A 17,245-nucleotide genomic window follows, 5' to 3' on the forward strand; every position below is an offset into this window, starting at 1 on the left:
ATAAATACATATTTTTATGGTCAATTCATATGGGATTAAACGAATATACCAAACTGGTTCTCCATCCATCCTTCCCAAAATCAATATACCACAACAAGGATTGAATTTATATATAGCAACTGTTGGATAATAACATTGCTTTTCAGTTAATTCTTTATTCACTTTTTTAAGCAAACTAAAAACCACCCACCAAATAATAAGTCAATTCCTCAAGCTTTCAACAAGATAAAAACCCAAAAACTGACCCATTGTAAATATCAAAACCGCTTGAATGCAACTAAAATGGAAATAAGACTAAAAAAAATATGGTTGTAATACTACTCGAACACCCACATCGCATAATGAGTTAAGACCGTAACTTGTAAATTAAAAACATTATCTCTACGTATGCAAGTAATTGTTGAAATGGCAATAGAAAGCAAAACTCGTTTCGTTGTTCACCTCAAAATCCCCGAATCCAGATTGCAGACGGGATTAGATAATCCCCACAAACGAACAGCACATAATTCGATTATCTTGCAATTGAAGAAACATTCGGGCTTCAGTCTTCGCAGATGAGAGAGTACCGGTTAGTCCGGTTGCCAAAATCCTTGGTGCCATCTAATGGTAATACAATCTTCAAATATTGAAGCAATAGCAGCCAAAGGCAACAAAATTACAGAGTATTACAAGGGATCCACATAATATCATCTCCAAGAATACATTATTAACTTGAATTGTAATCAATACCCACAAAAAATTCAGCGTACAACACAAAACTTAAATTCCAACTTCAAGACTGGTAATAAAATTTTCAGCTCATTCAACATAATGTCGTAAAGAAGGCACGAGGCAATATTTGGAAAGGATTATAAGCATATTGTAAATATGAATTCCAAAAACAACGTAGGTTACATTGAATGAGTGCACAAGGACGGGAGTTTCGTACATATAAATGGGGTACAATTGATTATTGATGCAAGTGTATCGAATCCAATAACAAATGCCTTGAGGCAAGTCAACACATACTTTACAATCCAGGATAATTTGGAAAGATATTTCTGTTAAGTAGAGAAAATAATTCGAGGATAACATTGTAACCATATATAGAAGTAATGCAAGGTGGACCAAATTTTTAGATTTGGTTCACAATAATACTTCACTTGTAATTGATAGGTCATAAGTTCAATTTTCGCGTAAAGCAAATTTTAACCTGCTTAAGCCCATTCACCAATCCGATAGTATCGTTTGTTCAAAAAAAAATAATAAAAAAACCTAAAATAAGGACTCCAGTAATAATCCAATCATCAACAACCACATCATATGGTTTAAAAACTTTAGTCTAAATAGTTGGTCTTCCAGGCATTTTCTATATACAGTTAGGGTTGCATTAACTCCCTTTACCTTGGAATCAAGTGAAGTAGTTTGAATAACATAATTCAGCTAACTGACAAAAAACATTATCATGCATGTCTACCAATCCTCATGTACCCGGTTATATTGGATTACATCAATCTTTAATATTAACCCAGATTAGATAATTGGACTACAAATACGATTAAACCCACATTAATTTGAAGTAAATTGAGCATGAGGCGAACTAATGGTGCATAATAATTACGGGTTTTCTGTGTAACTGGAGCTAATATAGTATCAGATGCATATCAATGGAAATAGGCAGTCAGATAATACCTTTGGCGGTGAGTTATGCCGTCGTTGATGTGCTGAATCCGTGTTTGAATGCGCAGGCAGTAGAGCGGAAAATAAAACACAGCACAAAAGGAAGGGACACACACCACACACCGGAGGGGAGACCCTGGGCCAAAAAAACCCCATGCTGTCTCCCCTCAAAACCAAAAATCTTTATTTTTTTTATTCAGATTTTTTGACCTGCCATGCAAGCGCACCTGCCATGGCAAAGGCCGGATGACAAAGATCGGCCAAGGACTCAGCTCTTCCACCGAGCCTTTCGTCCCGACATCTCTTACATCCGTGCAAACCCAAATCCACCCAAAAATACCACAGCTTTCACCTTCCAAATCATCATATTACAGTTATAGCTTTCGATTAACCAATATACATGAGTTTGCACCCTTCAGCCGCAAGGAGAAATCAGATCTGCAGATGTTGAAACGATGTCGATCGAATTGATCTCGGAAACATCAAGGCTTCGAACCTCCATCAGTGTAAGAGGTCGGTAGATGCATCTGATCGAAAACAATATAAATAAATAAAAACCAATCAGAAGCTGTATCAAGCTGAAATACGCTGCAGATCTATTAAATTCAACCAAATAATTAATATCTAGATAACCAAATCGAGTCGAAAACACATACGAACCTTTAAAATCTGAATCAAAGTACACAAGCACAAGCTGGTCAAACCAGCAAAACTCCAAAAGCATCTCAAACCATCTTCACAACCACAAGCCACCATCAACGGGTAGATCCCAAGCGGATCTACACGAATCCGGAAGAATCAGACGAAGATAATAATCCATGCAGAGAAGATCTGCAGAAATAGAGGAACTATAGAGTTGTGGAGAGAGAAAGAGAACATAAGGTAGCGTTGAAACCTGAATGGTTTAGAGCCATCCACCCTAACGTAACTTTTATAATGGGATAAGGGTTGCGATGGACGGTTAAGATTGATTTCGCATCTTTGAAATCGACGACTAGTATGGGATGTCGTGTTTGGTGGTTTATGACCTGGACGTTACCATCCAAGACACGTTATTTTGCCGCTTAGTGGGGGAGGACAAGTGGTGGGACCAGGGCTTTTCTTCTTTGTTTGGGAATCTGACACATGTTTAGAGCACGTTTATTAATCCGTAATCAAATTGAGAGGAATTGAATTAAGGATGAATTGGATTGAGGAGAAATTGAAATGAGGTGAAATCAGAATCAGATTCCTATTAAGGTTGTTTACTAAAACTGTCTAAAAACAGGGTAGGAATGATATTGAGTTCATATAAGTTGTTTACTAATTGTCATGAATCGGAATGAAAACTAATGTCATTACTAAAATGCCCATATTCTAAATAATCTATATTATATGCTAATCTTTTTTATCTTTAATAAAAAAATTATTTTATTTTTAATTTCTGTGAGAAAGGCTTTTTAAGTCCTTTTAAATCCAATCTGATTAGTCTTTTTCGTTCTATGATTTGCTGACAAAACGCCTCCTCCTCACCTTCTCACTCACGCTCGACCGCGACTACCCTCCCTGCGACTCCGACCATTCTTTGCTTTCCCTCCCTACCTCACCATCAAGGATTCAAGGTAAGCCTTCTATGTAAATTTTTATTTTTGGTTGATTTGATTATGCTCTGCCCTGACCTTCCCTATGCGGCTCTGCGTAATGATTCAAGCTAACATGTTATTGAATGGTTGATCTTTCAAGTGTTTTAAGGATGCCCAATTGCAATCTTTATCCCCTATAAATTCTAACGAGAGTCTGAATTTGTAGTCTTTGGAATTAGAATCGACAGCCGAGCCCCAAATCGAAAGAGTTCAACACGGCAATGCATGGGGTGCAGAGAGGAGGCGGTGGAGAAGCACAAAGTTGTTGGAGATGATGGTGGAGGACAATGAGAAGATGGAAGGGAGTGTTGACAGGTGAAGGGTGCTTTGGGAAGAAAAGTTTGATTCTGGATGAAGCCTTCTCCCCGGAATCCAAATACTACCTCTGTGTAAGTAATCCAATTTCGTCAATATTAGGAATTGAACTCCTGATTTTACATAAGTCCTGGAACACTGTGCATTCTGGTTGAATCGGTAAACAGAGGAATAATCATGAATGGGGAATGACTCTCATTCCGCCATTTCCTTTCCCCATATGTAAACACGCCATTATAGTTGTTTACTAGAATTAGGTTTACCTTCCCAATTTCTTAATTAATTGCATCTAGAATCTCATTATTTGACCAGAAAAGCCCAGATTGGTATTTAGATGATATGGCCATACTCAAACAAGCCCAGATTGGGGTTGAACTTTCGGCCTAACTTTATGTTACACTTCACGACCCCGATTGCTAGACGGTCTTAGTTGGAATTGTCTTAGGCCATTTTTAACCGTGTTGGCTGTAGGGTTATAGGCCAAATGATAAGTTTTTTTTTTACACAAAACTCATCTCTAAAGGAGGTTTAGTGTGACAGCCCGTCCCAAATTATTTGTATCGATGGCGTAAAATGTTTATTTTACCCTTGGATGTTGTGTAGTGTCGTGTGGTTTTACTTTGGATGTGGACCATTTATGTTAAGTCCCTAATATTTTGGAACCAATTAGGAACTTAGACTTAGGTTTTATTTTCTTTTGTTTTTGTTGGCTGCCATCTAGACCACACACACGCGCACACACCCAAACCCTTTCCCATTGACCCTCTCTCTCGGATTTTCTAGCATTTCCATACAATCCGTACGGATAAACCTTCAACCAACCAATTCAGGCACGGATCAAGGTTTTAAAGTTAACATTCAAACTCCTTGCAAGCCTACGAGTTGATCTATACCTTTGTTTGGACTTAAAACCTTCGAAAACCCTAGTTTCTCGCAAGCTCCGATTTGAATATTGTTCATGCAATCGTGATCGTGAAGTTTTTAGAAGTTTTTAAGTTGCTAGGGAGCTTTAGAACGTTTTCATGAAGCTCGGAGAAGAAAAACGAAGTGTTTTGGATGTCGGGAAGTTGAGTTTGGCTAGTTTCAAGTTTGGCCAGATTTGCGTGGGTTTTTCCAACAAGACTCCGTTGGATTTAAGTCCTAAAAGTGAAACCGGCGAAAATTCAAGTTGCAGACGGTGGCGACCGGCCAGGCTCGCCGGAGAAGGAAACTAATATTTCATCAGAGTTGACGGAATATTCTAACGGCGTCAGATAACGCCGTTAACTTCTGTTAAGGTTTTAACAGAATATTCCTAACTGGCGTTAACTGTTCCGTTAGGGTTGGCCGCGAGTGGAGGCGCGTCTGGCCGTGCCTTGGCCTGAGCGTAGGTGGTCGGAAAATTTTTCTAAAAATATAGGGATGTTTGTGGTGTTGAGTAGATAACGTTGGTATATTCAAACACCCCATTTAAGCAATATATGAGAAGTTATTAGCTAGTTTCGTTTATGTGCTTTAAATTAACGTTTATATAGTTGTTTCGCATATACGTGAGACCTATCCTCAGGACGAGCGCAGTCAATCGAGGTTTGGGGGCTACGACCCTTCCACATACCAGTGAGTGGGCTTCTGGTTTTCCGTATATACCTACATACTTGAGATTTTTCCTAGAAAATCGATTTGAATGAAATTATGTTGAAATGTCATGCCTATTGATTTATGCTTAGACTATGAATTTATATGATATGTGCATATTGTGATTTGACGCGGTGAACGCTCAGGTAAGTATCAGGTGAGTTATAGACTGTTTATGTAAATTGATGATTATGTGAGATGTGTTGAAAGCTCATAAACCTGCACCCCAGTTTTAGTGCTCTTGCCCAAAGTTAGGGCACAGTCCTTCATGTGATGTTCACCTCTCGCACCATACGCTCACCTTGGATCCAAGTTAGGTGCACATTCCTCTCGTACAAACCACTTTAGTGGTTCCGACTCGTAGGTGACCAGCGATTATTCACACAGTCTTCACATGATCGTAACACTTGAGCGTATTTATTTACACGCAGTCCTGTCGTACAGACCACTTTAGGTGGTTCCGACTCGTGTGCAAGTATAGTTGTTGAGATGTGGATTTGAGCCATACAGGTCACTTTAGGTGACTCTGGCTAGATGGATGATCTCTAGATTCAGCCGTACAGGTCACGTTAGGTGACTCCGGCTGATATATCATTTGCATTGATTTATATCACTTGACTTATATATTTTTATGCTGAGATATTCGACATGGCATATTTGTGAATTTTGGCTATTCTGAGCATGGTTGTGGTATATATATATATATTCTATTTTCTGGGAAATTATACAGGTTTTACGGCGAGGGGTTAGAACTTTTGAGAAATGAAATGATTTTGAAAAGCTTTGTTTTTGCCCACTCACACTTTCTGTGTTGCGCCCCTCCAGGTTCTAGTTAGGAGTGCTTTTTGGTGGCTTGCAAGGAATCCACGGTAGCTTTGACAGATTATCACCATTGTATGGTCACCCTTGGGTGTTGTATAATTAGTTTTCGTCCTGCTAGACTGCACTTAGGCTACTTATGCTCTGATTGTGAATTCATACTTATTTCAGTCTTGCCCTTATCTTTTAGTGCTCTAGTTAGTTTGGTTTTTATTCATTCGCATTTCTTATATTAATATTGCTTCCGCATTGTGCACATACCTACATCACCTTCATGTAACGGCCAGCATGCCTTGATTTCGGTCGGGGTGTGTCATTTAGGCCAAAAAACCTTGGGACCTATCAAGCCAAAATCTAGTCGTATGGCCAGCGGACTGGGTATCCTTAGCCAGCCAGTTCAATTAGGACCAACTGGGTTTTTTTTTTTTAAGGTGAAATTAAAAATTCTAATTTTTTTTTCCTATAAATACCTAAGAAATTTTTACACCATTTCTCACATCTTTTTCACCATTTCATACTATCTTACCTCATTCTGTTTCAATTCTTCACATTCTATTCACCTTAAACACTCTTTTAATACACACCCATCTCTTACCTCTTCCAATAATCTTTCCTTTAATTTTTTTTTTTTAATAATTTTCAAATGGCAACATCTTCAAGTGGCACTCAAAATATGCCTGGAAGCTTAGTCATTTAGCGACAAGTGGTATTCAATATATCCAGAAACCTTATTTTAATATAGTAGTTTAATTTAATGGAAATTGTTATTAGCACTCCAAAAATCTCATTTGGCACTCCAAACTTTCTATAATTAGAAAGAAAAATACACTTGTGAGGAGTGTAGAATGAGATTTTTTTAGTGCTAATAACAGTTCCCAATTCAATTAGCCAATAAAATTATGGAACAAATTTAAAAAAATAAGAACCCGTTTGGTATCTTACTTGAGAACTGAACTCAAAATTTTCTTTTCTTCTAAAAACTCATGTTTTGATTTAAAAATTTTAAATCCAAAACCTTGTTTGGTATGCAATTTCTGTGTCTCAAACTAATCAAAATTTCTACCATGCTTTTTCAAAAAAGAAACAAATTTGAACACCTAGGGACAACATTGATGAACTCATTGTTATCATCTATCTCACTCCAACCTTCATGCATATACGAAATTTTGATCTAAAAACTGGGTTATTTCGTACTGAAATTGATTGACTAAGAAGAAAAATGGGACCTACTACTTTCGAGCGAAAGCTTCCAAGTGGGTTCGGAAAATGGTATGATGCTCATTCATGAGATCAGTTCTGATCTTGGCAACATTCTCGCCCAACAGATGATATTGGTCTTGCAAATAAAGGATGGTTTTGGGTTGGATTCCAGGACTTGGTAATCGAAATCAATGGTGGAGATTCTCCATGCAGGTTCTGATGTTCGACGTGGATGGGCCTAGGGCTGGATCGGTATGGGATCTCATCCCGAAAATGGGATCCCGAAACCCAAACCGATCCTTTTTGGGATGAAAATCTGAATCCCGATCCCAAACCGAAATTTCGGTATTCTCGAATTTCGGGATTTCGGTATGGTTTCGGTTTTCAATTCAATAAAATTTGACTTCTTGTTAATGGAAGAAGCTAATAAATTCAATTCAAACCTGCAGATCGAGCATGCAAAGCAGAAAAGAAATCAAACATGCAAAGCAAAAATCGACCATAGAAACCCAGAAATCCAAATCAACCAAATCCACATAAAATTAATCCAGAAATCCTCATAAAATTAATCAAGAAATCCAAATCCAAATCCAAATCCAAATCCAAACAATCAAAAGCTCTGAATCGTAAATCCCTAATTTATAAATCCTCATTCGAACCCTAATTTAGAGGAAGCTTCAAAGAGGATAGAAAAAGAGATGGGTCGAGCTTCGAAGATTTGAGAGAGCTTTCGGCCCCTAATCAACCTAATTGTTATACTAAAACCTTGTTTGTTTACATATTTTGATCAAGGTCCTTAACATCATTTAAGATATTTAATTCATGCATTTATGATTTAATGTCCCACAAATTATGAAATTTAAACAAATTCAAAAATATTTTTAAAATGACACACCCCAACCGAAATCAAGGTGTGCTGGCCGTCACGTGAGGGTGACATAGCCATGTGCACAGTGTGGAAGTAATGATAATATAAGAAATGCGAATATATCAAAACCAAACTAACTAGAGCACTAACTAAGATAAGGTGCAAGACGAAAATATGTGTGAATTCACAACCAGAGCATAAGTAGCCTAAGTGTAATCCAGCAGGACAATTACAAATTATACAACACCAACGGTAATCCTACAATGGTGATAATCTGTCAGAGCTGTCGTGGATTCCTCGCAAGCCACCAAAAGCACTCCTAAATAGAACCTGGACAGGCGCAAAACAGAAAGTGTGAGTGGGCAAAAACAAAGTTTTTCAAAATCATTTCAATTATCAAAGGTAGTAACCCCTCACCGTAAAACATGTATAATTTCCCAGAAAATAGAATATATACGTATATCGAAACCATACTCATATTAGCGAAATCCACATATACGCCATGTCAAATATCTCAGCATAAAATATGTAAGCCAAGTGATATAAATCAATGCAAATGATGTGTCAGCCGGAGTCACCTAAGGTGACCTTTACGGCTAAATCTAGAGTTCATCCATCTAACCAGAGTCATCTAACATGACATGTACGACTCAAATCCACATCTCAACAAATATACTTGCACACGAGTCAAAATCACCTAAAGTGGTATGTACGACAGGACTAGGTGTAAACAAGTACGTTCTAGTGCTACGATCATGTGAAGACTATGCGAATAATTGCGGGTCACCTAAAAGTTGGAACCACCTAAAGTGGTCTGTATGACAGAATTGTGCACCTAACTTGGATCCAAGGTGAGCGTATGGTGCGGAAGGTGAACATCACGTGAATGACTGTGCTCTAACTCTGGACGGGAGCACTAACACCGGAGTACAGATTTATGAGCTCTCAATATATCTCACATATCATCAATCTCACAACCACAATCTATAAACTGACCTGGCACTTACCTGTGCGTCCGCAGCACCAATCATAAATATATGCAACTACTAATGCATGAGTAAAATAGGCAGATACTTTGCATGGCATTTCAAACATAATTCATTTAAATCGATTTTCTGGGAAAAATCTCAAGTATATAGGTATATACGGAAAACCAAAAACTCATTCACTGGTATATGGAAGGATTGTAACCCCCAAGCCTCGATTGACTACGCTTGTCCTCATGATAGGTCTCATCTATATGCGAAACAACTATATAAACGTTAATTTAAAGCACATACACCAAACTAGCTAATAACTTCTCATACATTGCTCAAATGGGGTGTTTGAATATACCACCGTGATCTACTCAACACCATGAACATCCCCATATTTTTAGAAAAAATTTCCGACCACCCACGCGCAGGCACGTGCCTGGCACATGTACAGAAACCCTAATGGCATTAGGGAATATTCCATCCAAAAATGGAATATACTGTTAAATATACCTGACGCTGTTAGTATATTCCGTCAGAGTTGACGGAATATTCTTCGTCTTCTCCGGTGTTCCTCACCGGAGCCGTCGCCGGAAACTGGAAAAATATTCAAAGCTTCATATCTTACTCGATTTTCAACCAAAATTCATGAAATTTTCACCAAAATGAAGCTCTCAACAAGTAGAACAAAACCTTACCACTTTCAAGCCTTGAAATCCACGGGATCTCGCCGGAGAACCCTCGATAATCCTACCAAAATTTCAAACTCACCAAACTCAATTTCCCGACATCCCAAAACACTTCGTTTTTCTTCTCCGAGCTTCGTGAAGACTTTCTAAAGCTCCCTAGAAGCTTAAAAACTTCTAAAAACTTCACGATCACATTTGCATGAACAATACCCAAATCGGAGCTCGCGAGAAACAAGGGTTTTCGAAAGTTTTAAGTCCAAACAAAGGTATAAATCAACTCATACGCTTGCAAGGAGTTTGAATGTTAACTTTAAAACCTCAATCCATGCCTAAAATGGTTGGTTGAAAGTTTGTTTGTACGGGTTGCATGGAAATGCCAGAAAATGCGAGAGGAATGAGAAAGAGAGGTCTGAGTGTTTGTGTGTATGGTACATGTAAGTGTGTATGTGTGTGGCCCAACTTGGTCACCAACCAAAAACCACAAAAAGCTAAGTTCCTAATTAGTTCCAAAATATTAGGGACTTAACATATTATCCACATCCAAAACTTAAACCACACAGCACCATAAACGTTCAAGGGTACTTAAGTAATTTCACGCCATCTTTACAAAAATTTCGGGACGGGCTGTCACATAAAATATAATAAATACTTAAAAATAAATGTTAGAGTAATATTGCTCTTCACAAAATTATAGTAAGAAAATAATGTACCCACATAGTTATCAACATATTTTAAAAAATAACTACTGATATATTTTAAAACATAAAATAAATACATAAATTAGCATGGATGTAACATCCCACATTGCCCAGGGGAGTGGATCTTGTAAGCCTTATATGTATATTCTCATCTCTACTTAGCACAAGGCCTTTTGGGAGCTTATTGGTTTCAAGTTCCGTAGGAACTCCGAAGTTAAACGAGTAGCGCGCGAGAGCAATCCCATGATGGGTGACCCACTGGGAAGTTCTCGTGTGAGTTCCCAGAAACAAAACCATGAGGGTGTGGTTGGGACCCAAAGCGGACAATATCGTGCTAGGATGGTGGAGCAGGCTCGGGATGTGGTGGATCTCGGGCCGGGATGTGACAATGGGTACATTTAGCAAAATAAAAAATGGGTACAAATAAATTAAAAAATATGGGTACAAATACAAATAAAACTTAAAAAAAATATGGGCATAAAAAGAAATTAATATATGGTTATAAATTAAAACTGAAAAGAAAATTGGTACAAATTAAAAAATAAAAAAGGTTGCAAATTAAAAAAGGGTACAAACTAAAAATAAAAATATATGATAAAAAAGTTAGCCATAAATATAAATATATCAAATGTAACATATCTAACACTAAATGAATATATTTAGAAATATGTTATTATTGAAATAATTAAGGATATTTATTAAAACATAAGTACCTTGATAAAAATTTGAAAAAGAATAAGACTTTAATCAATAGGATAGCAAAAAGAGGGATGAAAACCTAATTTCAACTAAAAAACTAGATTCAAATCAAATACCAAATAGACCCTAAATAATTGTGGTGGCCAAAAAATAGTCCCCTTTGATTGGAGATCATATATAAATATGGTATGACACTGTTCATTAAAAAATAATTTCTTGCAGGGCTATAATTTGGACGGGTGCTAAACATAGCCCGTTCGGTTGGAGATGATCTTAGGATTACTATCTGGCGTTTGGACCGAGCTTGAACTAAATTTAATGAGACTAAGTCTAACTCGTCTTATAATCAGGGCTGGCCCAGGCCCAGTACGGGCAGGACGACTGTCCGGGGCCCAAAATAATTAGGGGCACCAAAATTATTAGGGTGGTATATTTGTATATCTTTTCATAAGAGTATAAATTTATAAAGTTTGGTTTAATGACAAAGAAGTTTAACTAGAACTGGTGGTTTTATCATTTGAAATTAATGGGGAGTTCTTGGGTTCAAAACACGAAGTGTGCTTATTTGTTTTTCAATTTTTACAAATTTCGTTTCATAAGAGTATAAATATATAAAATTTGGCTAAATGATCAAGAAGTTTAATTAGAATCAATGGTTTTTGTTGTTTAAAATTAACGAGAGGTCCTAAGTTCGAAATGCTAAGTGCATGTTTATTCTTTTCAATTTTTACGAATTTTTGTTTGGTTGTTAATTTATTTTTAATTAATAGCTAGTAGTTATGTGTGTTGTTATTTTTAAACATTTGTTCCTAATCTTTCACAAAGAGTAATGCGTTGACCAAATTTGCAAATCATATAACGTGTCATCAAAAAGTTTAATTTAGTACCAATTTATTACTTATACATATCAATTAAAGACTCAAAAATATCATTATTTTTTTAGTCCCATATTGACAAGGTTAGTAAATAAGAAAAAATATCTCACGATTTATACAAAAACACTTTAAAAGTTCAGATGGAAAACAAAACTTATATCTATCTACTTGTAAACCCAGAGGTTTTTTGTTCCTTGTCACGATACAAAATAAATTAGTTTTTCCTTATTTCTAAATTATTAAGTTTAAAGTGTTTTTTTAAGTATAATTTTATCAATGTCTTACGTGTGAAAACAAATAATTTTCTTATACAAAGTGAGGGCACATTTTTTGACGTCGCCTCGAACCTCAAAAATTTCTAGACCAGCCCTGCTTATAATAATGTGAAACCTCAAACTACATAAAAATGACATAAGGCCAACAAATAAGAAAAAAGGGTTTTAGTTGTGTACTTCTTCCTAGATGCCGTGGTTGCTTTAAATTCGTATTGTATACTTATTTTTCGAAACTTGAAACGTTAAAGAAGCGGGAAAATAAACTTCAAAGTTAAAAGGACCAAAATGCCCATATATGTTTTCTTGTTTACAATTTTATTTGACTTGCGTATTTTTGTGATTAAAATGTCCTACGACATGTCTCCTATCTAGCTAAAATTATGATTGTTGTTGAGAATTTATTTCGTCGTTGTGGGAAGGTTCAAGATCAATGACTAAATCGCCCTTGCTTTCATCCTTAAGCTGAAATAGAAGAGATCAGCATATAAATATTAGCTTAAAATAGCCAGTTGCACCCTCCTTAAATGGTTCAATCATCACCCATCAACTCAAAACTAACTTGGTTCCCTTACTAACTAGTTAGTAAGAAATTGTTAGTTCTTATTAAACTAGGTTTCAAGCTATAAACATATGCCTCTGGATCACCTGATTTGAAGCTTTAAGAACTAAAAAAATTAGCTTTGAAAAATGGGTTGATCACCAAATTCTCTCAAACACTTCAATTACTTTAAAGAAGTTGCATCCTTCCATTTGGAGTTCTTTTTTTTTTTTTTGAAACAATGAATGGATCAAGGACTTGTGAACTTTCCTTTCTTGAGCATTTTCATTAAGTACTTGAACGCCTAATTATATGTCCAAGTCTGAACAACTAAGATGGTGGTGAGGATAAATCTGATCACCCAAGACGGTGCAAACACCAAATCAGTGTTGCTTAGGGCGGCGTAACCATAAAATTCAGTCAACCAAAGACGCTCAGTCATCCAATCTAAGGGCATAAGTTGACACATCCACAAAACAGTTTGGTAAGGTTGTTGCCGCAGGGGTTTCAAGCGTAAACAGGTGGATCTAAGTCACTAACAACTAAGAACCACCCCAAATTCAAAATCTAGCTCCAAATCAAAAGACAACGACTTGAGAGAAGGAAAGATGCCAACTTTGGGGTAGAGACTCCAAAAAAGCCATAGAAAAATGGTTGGCCTAAAAAAAAGTAAGGGACAGTAAGTGCTGGGTAGCACCTTTGGAAGGGAGATGAATGGAAATCGCGGAAGAGGAAACGAAAAGAGTCGAGGAAGGCGGTTGTGGGAGGCGGGATGGCAAATGGAAGGGGTAGTAAAGGGGCTAGGATGATGGGGAAGAGGTTCGAAGGAAGAGATGTTAGGCTACTGCCAACCCAAGCTAGAGCAAGGTCAAGAATCAAAATAACTCAACAGCACATCCAACGAAAGTCAGGAATCCAAATAATTCAACACCTATTGGTGTAAAGTAGAAAACCCTTACATGCCAAAACTAATTGAAATTTGCAAATAAGGCCATCTCCAACCGAAGGGTCCAGAGGGCCGAAAATAGCCCGAAAACTGTCTCCAACTGAGGACTAGGCTAGAGGGTTCGTGGAATCTGAGAGGGGCCTACGGAATCTGAAAGGGCTGGAGGGCTGGCCAGAAAAATCATTATTCCTGTCGATTATAACTGACAGGAATCCTTAAGCTAAAATTCAAATGCAACGACTAGCTGACGTCATATAACCGTTGCATTTGATTTTTTTTTTTTTTTTTACAGTTTTATTTTTTTTTTTTTTACAAAATTTTTCCTATAACTTCTATTTCACAAAATTTGTTTCATTTTATTTTAAATTCTATTTTTTTCCTATAACTTCCTAAGTTATTATACAACATTAAATTAAATTAAGTAAAATGAAACAACATTAAATAACATTAACCAACATACAAATTATACAACATAAAAAAACATTTAACAACATGAAACTTAAACAATATTTTTAAAAACATTTAACAACATAAAACTTAAACGCCTACTCCATGCTTCTTTTGGCCCAAAGATGTGCAACAAGATCCTGTTGTAGGTACTTGTTTGTGACATGAGAACGTATTGAAAAAGATCCAAAGTTGGAATTCATTGCAAACTTGAATTGGAAAAAGATTGAATTGAAATGATTGAATTCAAAGTTGTGTGAATTATAGCCCAATATCCACCCTATTTATAGCAAAAGAAAATTTCAAATCCAACGGCTAGCTGACGTCATGCTAACATCACTTAGCCGTTGGATTTGAATTTAAGTTGTAGTTTTTAAATAATAAATTATGTTTGCCCTATGGCCCTTTGTTTCTCGGTTGGAGACGGTTTTTTGTGACAGGGCTAAAATGAGCCCTCTGGCCTTTGGCCTTGATTGGAGACGGAGGCAAATATGGCCCTGTACTGTTCATTAAAATATTAATTTCTTGGAGGTTGGAGATGGCGCTCGTTTTAGCCCTCTGACCCTCTAAGATATTAATATTTTAATGAACAGTACATGACCATATTTGCCTCCGTCTCCAACCGAGGGCCAGAGGGCTCGTTTTAACCTTGTCATAAAAAATCGTCTCCAATCGAGGGCCAAAGTGTGACATCCCACATCGCCCATGGGTGTGATCCTTATATGTATATTCTCATCTCTACCTAGCACAAAGCCTTTTGGGAGCTCACTGGCTTCGGGTTTCATGGGAACTCCGAAGTTAAGCGAGTAGCGCGCGAGAGCATTCCCAGGATAGGGTGACCCACTGGGAAGTTCTCGTGTGAGTTCCTAGAAACAAAACCGTGAGGCTGTGCTGGGGGTCCAAAGCAGGACAATATCGTGCTACGGTGGAGTCAAGCTCGGGAAGTGGTCTCGCCCGGGCCGGGATGTGACACAAAGGACCAAACATAATTTATTATTTAAATTTAAAAACTACAACTTAAATTAAAAACAACAACTTAAATTTAAAAACTACAACTTATATTTAAAAACTACAACTAAAATTTAAAAACGACAAATTAAATCTAAAAACTACAAATTAAATTCGAAAACAACATTAACTTAAATTTAAAAATTACAACAACTTAAATTTAATATCCATAATCAACCTCATCTTCATCATTCACCATTGTAGGAGTATAAAAAATATGAAGTTATAGGAAAAAATGGAATTTAAAACAAATTTTGTGAAATAGAAGTTATAGGAAAAAATGGAATTTAAAAAAAATGAAAAATAGAAGTTATAGGAAAAATTTTGTAAATAAAAAATAATAATAAAACTGTAAAATAATAATAATAATAATAATAAAACTGGAAACATAGAAGTTGCATTTTGAATTTTTTTTTCTTAAGCATTCCTGTCAGTTATAACCGACAGGAAATATCATTTTTTTGGCCCTCTCAGATTCCACAGCCCTCTGGCCTAGCCCTTGGTTGGAGACGGTTTTCGGACTATTTTCGACCCTTTGGACCCTTCGTTTGGAGATGGCCTAACTCCCCTTTGGTTGCCCTGCTTGGCTCCTTTACTACATCATCATCCATGTTGATGCACCACAAAAGGTCCTACCTGCCGATCGGAAAGAAGCAACAGCATTGTGAAAAATTTAGTGCAGATCTGGGTGGATTTGAACCACCAACCTCTCAAAGACCAGAAAGGACTTGAGCGCTCTACCATTTTTGAGCTTACAGATCTTTATTGCATACAATGCATTCTCCATTCAAACCCTAACAAAAGTCTGATATTCGACCTATCAAATTCAAAACTCAGAACCAAAGGGCTTGTATACGAAACCACCATCACTAGGGTTTGCCCTGTGTAACAATTTCAATCTCATTTTCAACAACAAATATAAAAGATAAACACTTATCAATAGTGGCTTCAAAGACGAATGCCAAGGAAGATATCCTTCAAAGACTGAGCATGACGTTTTAACTAACATATTCAAAATCAAAACCAACAAATGGAACTCTACTGCTAAAAAAGAACAACAAATTACATATAGTTCCGCCGACTACATTCACATCAACTAAACCTGTATCTTCCAAACAAAATAACTCCAATTCCTCCAAAATTCAATAGAAAAAAAAATCAGGTGCAAAGTATTCAAACATAACTCCGACATGAATAAGATAATTAAATACATAATCCTGATAGCCAAATCTGAAATAATCTTTGTAATGACTCGTTGCGAGGACTTGCAATAACTTTTACAACAAAGGGAATGTGAAGCTCAACTTATATCATTGCCCCTCAAAACTTCTCATAGAGATTGCAGGGCAACGGAATTAGACTTTCCGCATGACCGAGCAGCTTTTATTTGAGCAGAGGACATCATTGGGGCTCGTAAAAAAAACAGAGCTTCCAGCAGACACTCCCTTACAACAAACTACGGGAATACATCCATGGCCGTATAAATAGCAGCCAAAAGCATTATTACATGATATTACAACCAGATCCCAGAATATAACATAACATCCATTGCGATCAAATTATGAAAGAACAAGCCAATACAAGAATTAATAACATAACACTGTTGCATTCTCATTTAATAAAATCTGTAGTAGCTTCGTAACGAGGCAACAATTACTGCACATGTCTGGAATTTGCCGCATAATATGACTTGCAAAAGAAATAAATTTGATGCGCCGATGGCCATCTTTGTAAACATACATGATTATATACATGATTAACGTGATATATGCAACTATGAACGAAACTAATTAATTATGACTTTACTGTGCAAATAGATTTAGTTAGATTAATACCTTTGGCGACGAGATTTTGAGGTTGTTGCTGTTGCCAACAATCCATGTTCGACCGCTATGCATGTGGCAAGAGAGCAAAAATAAAACAGAGAGAATGAAAAGGCAAAAAGGATGCACCACACACCGGAGGGGAGAAAAAGACTCATGCCGTCTCCCCTCCAAAC

At 36.7% G+C, this 17,245-nt stretch overlaps 1 long non-coding RNA gene across 1 annotated transcript; it reads right to left on the bottom strand.

The window, feature by feature from the left end:
• Nucleotides 1–272: 272 nt before the first annotated feature.
• Nucleotides 273–2,661, bottom strand: LOC103960826. The gene is made up of 2 exons (XR_669326.3): nt 2,320–2,661; nt 273–2,186 (listed from the first exon to the last, which is right to left on the bottom strand). It is a non-coding gene; the product is annotated as an uncharacterized LOC103960826 (long non-coding RNA).
• Between the last annotated feature and the right edge of the window lie 14,584 nt (nt 2,662–17,245).

The sequence above is a fragment of a genome, unplaced genomic scaffold (genome assembly GCF_019419815.1).
Source record: "Pyrus x bretschneideri cultivar Hongxiangsu unplaced genomic scaffold, Pyrus_bretschneideri_v1 Contig1, whole genome shotgun sequence".
NCBI classification, from domain to species: Eukaryota; Viridiplantae; Streptophyta; class Magnoliopsida; order Rosales; family Rosaceae; genus Pyrus; species Pyrus x bretschneideri.